Raw genomic sequence first — 12,740 nt, forward strand, 5'->3', positions numbered from 1 at the left:
TGAGAGTCCCGCGCCTCACATCAATGAGACACTCCCATGCTCTGAGGACATCCAACCCACAATACAGCCTTCCAGGTCTGCTACCCACACCGGGCAGCGGACCGTCTTCTTTCCCACCCCAATAGTCACCATTGTCTCCCCGATCATGGGAGCCCGTTCCCCTGTGACGGTTTGGAGCTTCGTTGTGGTGGCGAGGACCTCCATCCCGGCCCCCACCATATCTGGCCTGATCAGTGTAGCGGACGAGCCCGTGTCCACCAATGCGGAGCAGCCGACCCCCTCGACAGTCAGTGGAATGTACCAGCAGTCATCCGTTCAGGTTTGGCCCAGCATCACAACCTGGTCCAGCTGGTCTCCACCGCCCTTGGCAGACTGCACTGGGGCCTTTACCTCATGTCCATCTGTGTAGGGTCGGGACACTCTCTCAGGGATCCGCATTGTCCCGTTTATGTGGTCCCCGTTCGTTTCCCCGCTTTGAGGCCGATTTGGGGCACTGTCTCACCAGATGGCCAGGTTGTCCACATCCCCAGCAGACACGCCGGTCAAGTCTGGGATCCCGATCCTCCCGCAACGTAGCCGCTCGCACCAGCTGTGTGAGTTCTTCCGCCCAGGCGGGTGCGCCGTTGTCCGGCACCACCTCATTTACTGCCCTCACTCTTGGGGCGTTGTCCCTGACAGTTCCCGGAATTACCATACCCAACATCTCTCTTTCAGTGGTGACCTCCAAGGCCTCTAGGAGAGATTTGGGGTGACCCAGCAGCGTTTCGGTACGCAGGTCAGGCGGCAGCAGGGCCTGGAGAAAGTGGTCGCGGGCCAATTCACTTCAGATTGCGGGGGGCATGTGGGCATAGGTGCGGTGGACCAGCCCCTCAACATCCTTGGCTAGCTCCCTCAATGACTCGCCAGGCCGTCTTTGGCGGCTGCATAATTCTGAACGGAAGAGGCTAGCTGCTCTACACGATCCGAACCGCCTCCTCAGCGCCTCCACCAGCTCGCTGTAGTCGCATCTGTCCTCTGGGCTCAGTAGTAGCAGGCTTGATAAGGCATCACCAGTGAGGCACATGGCAAGCTGAAGAGCCTTTGTCTCAGCAGTCCACTTACTAGCTTGGGCCAATAGTTCGAACTGAGCATGAAAAGCCTCCCAGTCAGCCCGGCCGTCATACCTGGGTGTCTTCATAATTGCCGGAGCGCCGTGTACAGATGGCTCACCTCCACCGACGGCCCGGTCACCATCGGAACGGCGGAACCCGGCTTCGGCCGCCAATTTTGTCGTCGCATCCTTCACCCGCGCTCGCTGCTCCACCGCGATCTCCGGCCCGGCCGCTCCCCAGAAGTCTCGAGCGCCATCCTCCTCCTCCTGCTTCACCTTACTGCCTGCCCGCGCCAACATCGTGACTCCCTCGCTAAGCAACAGGTCCGGCGGCAACCGCGGCGATGGAAAGGCTCGTTTACTTCTGACACCAATGTAGCGTCCCCCCTTACCGACAGAGGTGTGGAGGCAGTTGACTGTTGCTTAGTTTTTATTACCACTGAACACAGGCTACAGAGAACGCACACACCTGTTTTTTTCCTCTCTCTTCACATGCGCCCGCTCACACACACTTCCGCACGCGTCACCACCCACACCTTGCCCTAGCCAAATCACCGAGAGTTGCATTCACGGCGCAACGGACACCACGATGACAATTAACAGGACAGAACAGCCTATGTGAACACAATTTAAGATGCACAGAACAACATCACGACACGGTGTACCCACTGTTACAATACAAACGTACATTATTATCGACTAGAGGTGATAAAGTAGCCAAAATAATGTCTAATCTAATGTTAGCTAGCAAGCATTCATTTTGATTCAACAAACATTTGATTTATATCAATCTCTGTCTAATAAAGCTATTACAGTGGGGAGCATTTATGACATTTATAAAGTTGGAAATGAAACGGAGGTTATTTTTCATACCTGATGAGTCAGGAGGTCAGTGAAAAGGTGGCGGAAAATGGGATTTCTGGTCTGCGCGCGCGCTGGAAAACGACTTCCGGTCTGCACGCATAGATGAATAAAAATAAAAAATAATTTCTCACCAAATATTGAGTAATGATTTCACCACTATCTCAGCACCTGCTATGCTATAACTGTAGTTTGTCAATAAAAAGAAAGTCCAAGGAAACGAAGGCAAGTGACGCACTTCCTGTTAACAAAACATTTGTTTATGAATGAAATGTAAAAAAAAAAAAGGTGTGGACTTACGTCACTCAGGATTCCCTTTCTCTTTTAACCTAGGAAGTTGAAATTTTAGTATGTTGTTCTGTCCTCCATAAGGATCGCATCTGTGGTGGTTTGACCCCCCCTAAGTCCTTTCTGCTGTCCGTAAAGGGCGTGGCAAAGTCCAATAAAGTCTGTCAATGAAGCATCATAACTTGGTCAAAGTTGCTCCTAATGAGATGAGATTTCTGGGATGAGTTCAAACCTCTGCCAGAAACCAATATTTAAAATTTTGAAGCCCCACCTCCTTCCTGAAGCTACTTCCTGTTTGGGAGGGGGTTGTAGAATTATTCCACCAGATTATGATTTTATACATTTTAGAGGCCTCACATTTCAATTTTCAGGTCTGCCGGTAATGAGTTATTTTTTGCTTTAAACATTATTTGTGCAGTTTTGAAGTTGATCAGATCTGGGAGTTTTAATGATTTAGAATGTAAAAATAATTGATTCGTGTGATCCTGATAACCTGCATTATGAATTATTCTCATTGCTCTTTTTTGAACGATGCACAAGGAATGAAGTGAGCTTCTGTATGTGTTCCCTCAGACCTCCGAGCAGTAGCTTAGATAGGGTAGAACCAGTGAGTTGTATAGGATAACTAGTGATCGAGAGTTCAGGAAATGCTTTGCCTTTGATAATACTGAAATACTTCTTGACAGTTTGGTTTGAACATGTTTGATGTGAGACTTCTAGCCAATTTTTTCTTCAATGATCATGCCCAGGAATTTTATTGTCTTGACTCTTTCTATTTGAAATTCCATTTATCTGCAATTGGATTTGATTACTTGATTTGTAATTTCCAAATACCATAAACTTAGTTTAACTTATGTTTAATGATAACTTGTTTTGGTCAAACCATTTTTTCATTTTGTTCATTTCTGAGTTGATCACGGCCAAAAGTAGCAGCAAGTTCTCACCTGTTCCCAAGATGGTTGTGTCATCAGCAAACAATACACATTTCAATATATCAGACACTTTGCAGAGGTCGTTGATGTATAAATTAAATAATATCGGCCCTAAAATTGACCCTTGAGGGACACCACACACGGTGTCAACATATTTTGATTTAAATTCGCCCATCTTCACAAATTACTTCCTATTCTTTAAATAGCTTTCTACCCAATGCAATACAGGACCCTGGATTCCATCCATCCATCGTCGTCTTCCGCTTATTCCTTACTAGTAAGGGTCACAGGGGGGCTGGAGCCTATCCCAGCATCTACGGGCGAGAGGTGGAGTACACCCTGGACAGGTCGCCAGTCCATCGCAGGGCCAACACACAGAGAGGAACAACCATTCACACTTAGATTCATACCTACGGTCAATTTAGAGAATCCAATCAGTCCCTAAGTCCCTAGTCCCCAAATTGTATGTCTTTGGACAGTGGGAGGAAGCCGGAGTACCCGGAGAGAACCCACGCAGGCACGGGGAGAACATGCAAACTCCACATAGAAAGATCCCGCGCCCAACCTGGGACTCGAACCCGGAACCGTCTTGCTGTGAGGCGACAGTGCTAACCACTGCACCACCGTGCAGCCCTGACCCCGGATTCCATATCGATAATCCATAATTCCATAAATGTTTTTATAAGTATATCATGATTAATTGTGTCGAAGGCTTTTTTTAAATCTATGAACACTCGAACAGTAAATTTCTTTTTATCCATGGAATTAGTTATTGTTTCAGTGAGTTCTATTAAAGCTAATGAGGTTGATCTGTTGGAACGGAAACCATACTGACTATCGGAAAGTATATTGTGTTTATCTATGAAGTTGCACAATTTGTTATTAAATACTTTTTCTAGAATTTTTGAGAATTGTGGAAGAAGAGAGACAGGTCTGTAGTTTGTGAAGTGGGTTTTGTCACCATCTTTGCACATAGGTATGATTTTTGCTGTTTTCATTCTATTTGGAACTTGACCGTTTTTGAATGATAAGTTGTAGATGTGTGTGAGCGGTTTAGATATCCCCCCAGTTACTCTTTTCACTATCTTCATGTCGATTTCATCAAAGTCCGTTGAAATTTTATTTTTAAATTTATTGACAATGTCAATAATTTCATCCTCTTCAATGGCTTTTAAAAACATTGAACTGGGATTTGAGTCTACAAGATTCTCAGCTGTGTTTGCTGGTATTGTATCAGGTATTTCTGCTGCGAGGTTTGGTCCAACGTTTGCAAAGAAATTATTGAATTTGTTTACTACTTCATCCATATTATTTATCCTTTTTTCATTCAGTAAACTCCTTCGGATACTCATTATGTCTGGGCTTGTTCTTAATAACAGTATTTAGAATTTTCCATATCCCTTTAATATTATTTTTGTTAATCTCTAGTATTTTGTCATAATATTCCTTTTTACATATTCTCATAATATTAGTAATATCATTTATATTATTATCTCGTAATATTAGGTTAGTTTATTTTTATATTTCTTGTATTTATCTTCAGCTTCTTTCGTTCTCTGTTTTAGAAATTCTCTATATAATGTATTTTTCTTCTTGCAGGCATTTCGTAAACCTTTTATGATCCATTGGTTGTTGTTTTGTTTACAATTTCTATAGAACAGTTTGATTGGGCAGTTTTTATCATATAATAATCTAAAAATTTGTGTAAATTCATCATAGGCTCTATCAACATAATTTTCTTTGTAGATTAGATCCCAGTCATACGCAATGAGATCATTTTTGAATGACTCCATTGTCTCTTCCGTTCTAGTCCGTCTGTAATGTGGACCATTGTCTGTAATGTGAACCATTGTCGAATAACGAACAAACCGAAGATTATATACAAGAACTGAGCGAATATTATGAAGATAAAATGTATATTTCTCGCTAGAAATGTCATCAGAATGCTTTTTTAAATCAAAACTATCGTGGAATAAGGCACTTTCCTCAGAAAATGGCAGGAGTGGCCGCCATGTTTTTGTTTTGAGAGGCCTGCATAAAAGAGTCACATGACCTACCAGAGTTCCAATAGAAAAGAATAGGGGAAAAAACTACACATTTCACAATTTTTAGGCCTTTATCGTAGAACTGATACGTTTTACACTGTGGACAAACGTAGCCTTTTCACGTTTTGACATGAGACTGGGTTGGCACATAGTAGGCAATTTTAAGTCATTCGTAACAAATCAGAGCTGCTGGTACCATATATGCTGCTGATGCAGACACATGCAAAGCTGCACAATGAGGCCAAACCAAACCCACAGAGCCTGGTTGGAACAATTGCAGTGCCTTGATCAGGTGTTTAAAGGAACGATTTGTAAAGGGAGCGTTTGATCCTCTCAGAGTTAAGTACGTTCGGAGCTAATACTGTTTTGTTCCTCAAAAAGAAGTACAGTGGCACTACAGATTCACTGCTCTACTGTAACCTTTCCAGAGTAACTCACCTGGTGTTAGTGTGTCATTGTAGTATGAAGAAGCCGCAACAATACCTCGACGTGTTACCCTTCACCTGTCAGGCACATTGCATTCTTTAAGGTAGCATTGCAAGGGTACAGCAATTGTTTCAGCCACTAAACAAGGCCTGACAATTTAAATCAACCAGTAAATTAAGTCCCAGGCCCAGGTAAGGGAATTAAAATCAGACATTATCTTTCTGAATAATATGCCTACTGTCCATCATCCCCAGATACAGAAAAGACAATAGATATCCTTCTCTTCATTGTTGCAGCATTAGGGAACTGAAACCCACAGACACCTGCTGACTTTGAGTTATATTAGCTAAACACAACAAATAGAAGAGGGTAAAATTACACTTCTCTCTAAAATGGTCTTTGCTCAAATTTGAGTTAAATATAACATTCCTTCTGATCTAAATGTTTGTGCATATAATGCAAGCATAGAGAAAAAAAATTGAATCTATCTTTATGTCTGGCTTTGGGAAATGGGGACAATATCTATTCCCAGCAGCACGGTGGTGCAGTGGTTAGCACTGTCACCTCATAGCAAGAAGGTTCTGGATTTGAGCTCCAACTCGAGCATGGTTACTACTGCGTGGAGTTTGCATGTTCTCCCTGTGCCTGCATGGGTTCTCTCCAGTTACTCCGGCTTCCTCCCAAAGTCCAAAGACATGAAAAATGGGGCTAGGCTAATTGGATACTCTAAATTGACCGGCTGTGAGTGTGAATGTTTGTCTTTCTATATGTGTTGGCCCTGCAATGGACTGCAACCTGTCCAGGATGCAATGAACTGCAACCTGTCCAGTATAAATCCCCGCTTCATGCCTGAAAGCTGCTGGGATAGGCTGCAGCCTCCCCACGACCCTTAACAGGATAAGCAAGAGAAAATGGATGGATGGATGGAAGTCTATTCCCCAAAAGGTTGACATGTTCATGAAAGATTTCCGTGTTTCTTCCAAATCTTCTTCCAACTTCCTGGTCAGGAAAGGCCCGCTATTGAAGTAGCGTGTGAAGGATTTGAGGTCAGTTACAAAAAACCCGCAACTATAACTGAAATTGCAACTGCAAGTTATGTGGTGCTTTGTCCTTCACGCCTAGTCTTGCTAAAACATGTGTCTGTCTTTGTTTCCTCAAGGACCAAGTGGAAAGTACAATCAAAGTAAAAAGAGATGAATAGACAGTATGTATGTATTGTTGGCTATTTTGTGCAGTAATATCTCCCAATATATCTTTCAAATGTGAGTGTCTGATTTTAGAAATTAGAATCATCAAGAAGTTAAAATATCCATCATCCCATTGCAGGTCATGTGTACAAACATCATCACTGGATAATGAAATACTAGGTTGGTTACAGCTAGTGATGTTTATTATGTATTTTACCAGCTCAGCCAAAATAATTTTTAGCATACACACATAGACACATGAAAAAATTATACAAACAAATTGATATTTTGCTTTTGTCTTTCTTTGATGTAAAAATGTTCTATAAATATGTTCAGTCCCTAATTAATTATTTTTCCATTATTTGATCGAGCAACAGAAAGACATTTTACACAGAATGAAGAAGGACCAGAGACAGTGGTACACAGACACAAGGCATTTATCAAGAAGACAAACAGGATATTGTTAATGCTTTTGGCCAAGTCCCACCATTTTGTTGGGGTTTGTGCATCCCTCCAGCAGAAATTAGAAAGAAGAAAAGTTTTTTTATCAGCAAAGTAAAAAAAAGACACATAAAAGAACTAATTCATGCACCAGTGTTAATAACATGATTAATGTGTATGTTTGACAAATAGACAATACATGTAGAAACACGTATGAAGCATTGTGTGACTTGTGTGGCTTGATCCGGCACAGACATGTAAAGTTCTGTGGCAGACAGATGAAAGACTAAAGGAACTGAATTCTGGAAGGACACATTCAGATCCAGTGGTTAAAGTAGAATCTTACCATCATTGTCCAGTAGTAGCACACGGTGATGAATACATACATTATACATTTTTAAAGTAACTCTGTGCAGCACTGAACACTATTACTGGGTAGGTTATATTCAGTTTTGGCACGACAACAAAACAATCATTCACACAAGGACATGATCAATGCATGGCTCAGAGGAAGAGTGGCCGTCTAGCAACCAGAACCAGTGTCACTGGTTCAGTCTTACATCCCCCGATGACCATGTCGAAGTATTCTTAAGCAAGATACAGAGCGCCCCTAATTGCTCCTGATGGCCCTGCGACGGACTGGCAACCTGTCCAGGGTGTATCCTACCTCTCACCCAATGTCAGCTGGGATAGGCTCCAGCCGCCCCCCCCAAACATATATTTCACATTTCATTTTTTTAAATGCCACCTCTAAATTTGATATTAGGTTAAATTAGATCATTAGATTTCTGTCTAATTTCTGTGACAAGATATATTTTTCATCCCAGTCATGGTCATATCTGGTCATATCATGGTCATTTTTTTTGGGTTGGGACTCGGCGAAAGCAGTCGCACTCCTCCTCTGTCCTCCTTTTCTTTTCTGTTTGACTATCATTCTTTGTCTCAACTTCTATCCAACGCAGCTGTAAGCTCTCTACCTAAAACTAATCATGGAATTGATCAACTGGTCTCTCAACGCTATTGACACCATGTTTTCGACAAGGAAATCAGGATCGGAGGAACCTGCTTGTCTGCATGGAACCGACCCTGTGGGCTACATTCTTGATCCCTGGGGGAGATGGCGTGCTTGACACCTCTCTCCGTGGAGGACATCGAGGACTTCTACTTATTTGGGTTCATGGTTGTGGGGCTTCTCTTCCTCGGACTTGGAGGTGCCCTCACATACCGCAAAATTGGCAAGACGACGGCTGCCACCAGATCTGGATCTCCACAACTGACCGTCATTTACAACGCAATTTTTGAGGCTGGCAAAGCGGGGCAACAACAGACTCTTGAACTGAAACGCAGGATGGAAACCATCTCGGAGCAGTTGGCCGCTTTGCGAAGAGGAGAGTGATGTTGAAGACCAGAAAATTTTAACTTACAATTTGGACTGGACTGAAAGAGAAGACGGATTGGAATGTGTGCTCCTCTGCCCAAACCCAAACACAGTTTCCTTATCGGCTACTGAAGGTCATTTGCCCCCACTGTTTATCCTCCAGGAGAACTCCTTCTGCCTTGGTGAGGCAAATGGCACGTACTATCCCCCCTCCCCCGTGTGTTCCTGACCCCCCCCCCCTCTCCACCTCCCTTGGGGTGGCAGTGCCTGTTGGCTGCAGCCTGCCCCGCCCGGGCTTGGTGGCACGGCCCTGCTGCGATGCCTCACTCTCACTTGCCTCCATTGGGTCAACGGACTGCTCAAGTTTAACGTACATACACAACACATGTATATGTGCTGTTGTTAAATTTCTGAAATGTACCATTATTACTTTCAATCTGTAATAATTGTGACCGCTTGTGATAGTTGTATCAGGCTTTGAGTTGTGTAATGCATTTCGCTTTGGGCTCGATCCCTTGGTGACAAATAAAACACTCTTGACTCTTGACTATACAAGTCACATGCACAGAATGGTGGTGCAGTGGTTAGCACTGTCGCTTCACAGCAAGAAGGTTCCAGGTTCGAGTCCCGGCTCAGGCATGGGATCTTTCTGTGTGGAGTTTGCATGTTCCCTCTGTTCCTGCATGGGTCCTCTCCAGGTACTCTGGCTTCTTCCCACTCTCCAAAGACATGCAATTGGTGACTAATAATGCATTTTATTTATAAGGCGCCTTTCAAGGCACTCAAGATTGCCGTACAATAAATAAAAAATAAGCGCAATACAAATTAAAACATTGAAGAATAAAAAAACAAGTAAAAGGATAGAGTTTTCAACAGAGATTCAAAGATTGAAAGCCAGCTTAAACAGATGGGTTTTGAGGTGGGACTTGAAGAGGGTAATGAAGTCCATATTCCTGATATCGGGGGGGGGAGGGAGTTCCAGGGGTGAAGGGCAGACAGGCTGAAGGCCCTAGCCCCCATGGTGGACAGACGGGCTGGGGGGATAGTCAGGCTGATGGAGGAGGCAGACCCAAGAGACCGGGTAGGAATGTTGATATGTACTGTAGGAGGTCAGAGAGGTATGGAGGAGCGAGGTTGTGAATGGCCTTGAATGTAAGAAGGAGAACTTTATAGTTATACGGTGTTCAATGGGAAGCCAGTGAAGATGTCGTTGAACGGGAGTGATATGACTGGTGGATGGTGTTCTGGTGATGATGCGGGCAGCTGCGTTCTGGACCAGTTGAAGTTTATGGAGGAGTTTGGGTGGGAGACCAAAGAGCAGGTAATTACAATAGTCCATGCAAGAAGTGATAAGAGAGTGAACCAGGATTGCGGTGCTGTTGGGAGTGAGTGAAGGGCAGAGACGGTTGATGTTGGGGAGGTGGAAGTAAGCGGACCGAATGGTGTTGTTGATGTGGGTGTGGAATGATTGAGTGCTGTCGAGGACGACACCCAGACTCCTAACCTGTGGGGAGGGGGAGACCGAGGAGTTGTCAATGGTGAGGGTGAAACTGGGAAGTTTGGAGAGGGTGGACTTGGAGCCAATGAGGAATACTTCAGTGTTATCAGAGTTCAGTTTCAGAAAGTTAGAGGAAAACCAGGAATTGATTTCCTGCAAGCAGGCAGAGAGGGAGGAGGGTGGTAAGGGGGTAGTGGGTTTGAAAGAGAAATAGAGCTGGGTGTCATCTGCTTAACAGTGGAAGTGGATGTTGTGTTTTCGGAAGATTAAACCAAGTGGGAGGAGGTAAATGATGAAAAGGATAGGGCCAAGGACAGAGCCCTGGGAGACACCAGAGGAGAGGGGGGATGGATCGGAAGGGAAAGATTTCAACTGGATGAACTGAGTATGGCCAGAGAGATAGGAGTGAAACCAGTGAAGGGGTGTGCTAGTTATACCAATGGAGGCCAGTCTGTGAAGGAGGGTGGAGTGGGAGATGGTGTCAAAGGCCACGCTAAGGTCAAGGAGGATGAGGATGGATAATACTCTGGAGTCAGCTGCCATCAGGAGGTCATTTGTGATCTTGAGAAGGGCTGTTTCTGTGCTGCGCAAAATCCAGATTTGGATTTCCGGATGAGATCTGATAGGTCAGCAGCAGAGGGGAGTTGGAAACATGAGAGTGGAACAGAGAGGGGAGGGGGGCGGTGGAGAACAGAGGGGGATGGACAACTGGATGTGTGTGGGGTCAGTAGCTGGTGAATAGTGGCTGTTTTTGACATGAAAAAAGACATCAGGGTGTTACAGTGGTCAGTGGAGTAGAAGTGAGGGGAAGGGAATCTGGGGGGCGGAGAGAGTTGTTGACTACTGAAAACAGGGCCGTAGTGTTCCCAGCACCAGTAGTGATTATCTAAAGTATTGGGATTTGGCTGAGGAGATGGCGTCTTTATATTGAAGGATGTGAGCATGGTGTAACTGTTTGTGGATAGTGAGACCAGTTCTTCTGAAGAGCCGCTCCAGTTGGTGTCCTTTGCCTTTCAGCTGACGGAGGTGAGGGGAGACCCAAGGGGAAGAATGAGGGAATGAGACAGTGCAAGTTTTGAGGGGAGCAGGGGAGTTCAGCAGGGTTTGAAGACCATTGTTGTAGATGGAGACCAACTGATCCGGGGTGCATGGGAAATAAGTGGTGGGGAGACTGTCAATGCCCATTATGAGGGCTGCTAAATTAATGTTTTTTTATATTGCGGAAGGACATGACACGACTGCTTGATTTTGGATAGTAACAGAGACAAATTGAATGAAACAAGCATGTCATCCGAGATGGGGAGATCGTCAGCAGAGAAGCTGAGAGCAACAAACCAAGTCCACAATATGACCTTTAGAGTGGGTAGGGAAGTCAATGAATGGATGGAGACCAGAACTGTCCAGGCAAGAAGTGAAGTCCTTGGTGAGAGCATTATTGGTGACGTCCATGTGAATAGTAAGGTCACCCAAAACAATTATATTTGATGAGAGTGAACAGATGTGAGTGAGAAATGTACAGAATTCATCAATGAAGTCCTTATTATGTTTGGGAGGACAGTAAATATTGACTAAAACAGTTGGTGTGGGTCCATTCAGTTGTAGGGTGACAGATTCAAAAGACTGAAACACAGGAATAGTGACAGGGGAGACATTCCAGGTCGCGACGGAAATGCGGGGGGCTCTGCACTACCTTCCGTCGGTCGGGTAGGCGAGATGGAAGTGCGCAACTGCACTCGACTTTCGTGGGGAAAGGGTGTGGCGCCCCCACCACCATCACCGCAGAAGTTTTTTTAAGTGGAATTCCATTCATTGTGTATGAGGTCCAGTGCAACAAACAGAATTTTTTATTTTTTTTAAGTTCAGCTTTTGCTGCAGGTGGTGTTGTAGTCGAACTGCCAGAAAAGGTCGCCCTTTAATATCCGTCGTTGGTGGTGATGTGGCGCCAACTTCCCTTTTTTTTGGGGGGGGGGGGCGATAACGGTGCTAACCTCTGTTGGATGGGGTAGGGGGCAACTTTCCTTTGGTACAGTAGGGGGGAAGGAAGCCTGCCATTAAAAATGTCCTTTTCTGTTCTTTCAGCCTCCAATACAAGCAACCTCCAAAGCCCACCATTTAGATTTTAAAATTATAAGATGTAAGAGATTAAATGTGATAATTGTGTGCATTTTCCACATCACCTCCTTCACCCATGACATAATGTCATCATACTGGTCTAAAAGACATAAAGTCAGCAAATTAGTGAGGGACACAGAGCAGGATATCCTCACTGACTACGATTTAAACACTGCCGATTCAGGTTCAAACATTCACAGCAATGAAAGTACAAATCTTCCTCTGCAAGCGTCTTCTAAGTGCCTGCTAGATAGTTTAGTGATAAAAGATCTTCCCACCACAGTCTCTTCTGTGAACTTGCAAGATAATTTACCATCATCCATCCTCTTGTTAAACACAACCTTGCCTGCATCAGATGATTTTGTAAATGAAGCTGGGAGTGCAACACAAGAGAATCTGAAAATGACGGTGATAATGACGGTGACAAGCCGAATGAGGATTTACTTATAAGAAGTTTAAAGTACTGGGCAACATCATACTCA

General features: G+C 44.4%; 1 pseudogene; it reads right to left on the reverse strand.

Moving 5' to 3' along the window:
• Window positions 1-823: 823 nt before the first annotated feature.
• LOC147249148 (uncharacterized) lies at window positions 824-7,846 on the reverse strand (annotated as a pseudogene).
• Between the last annotated feature and the right edge of the window lie 4,894 nt (window positions 7,847-12,740).

The sequence above is a fragment of the Aulostomus chinensis genome, chromosome 15, assembly GCF_037954235.1.
Source record: "Aulostomus chinensis isolate RoL2024-O1b breed Wild chromosome 15, RoL_Achi_v1.0, whole genome shotgun sequence".
NCBI classification, from domain to species: domain Eukaryota; kingdom Metazoa; phylum Chordata; class Actinopteri; order Syngnathiformes; family Aulostomidae; genus Aulostomus; species Aulostomus chinensis.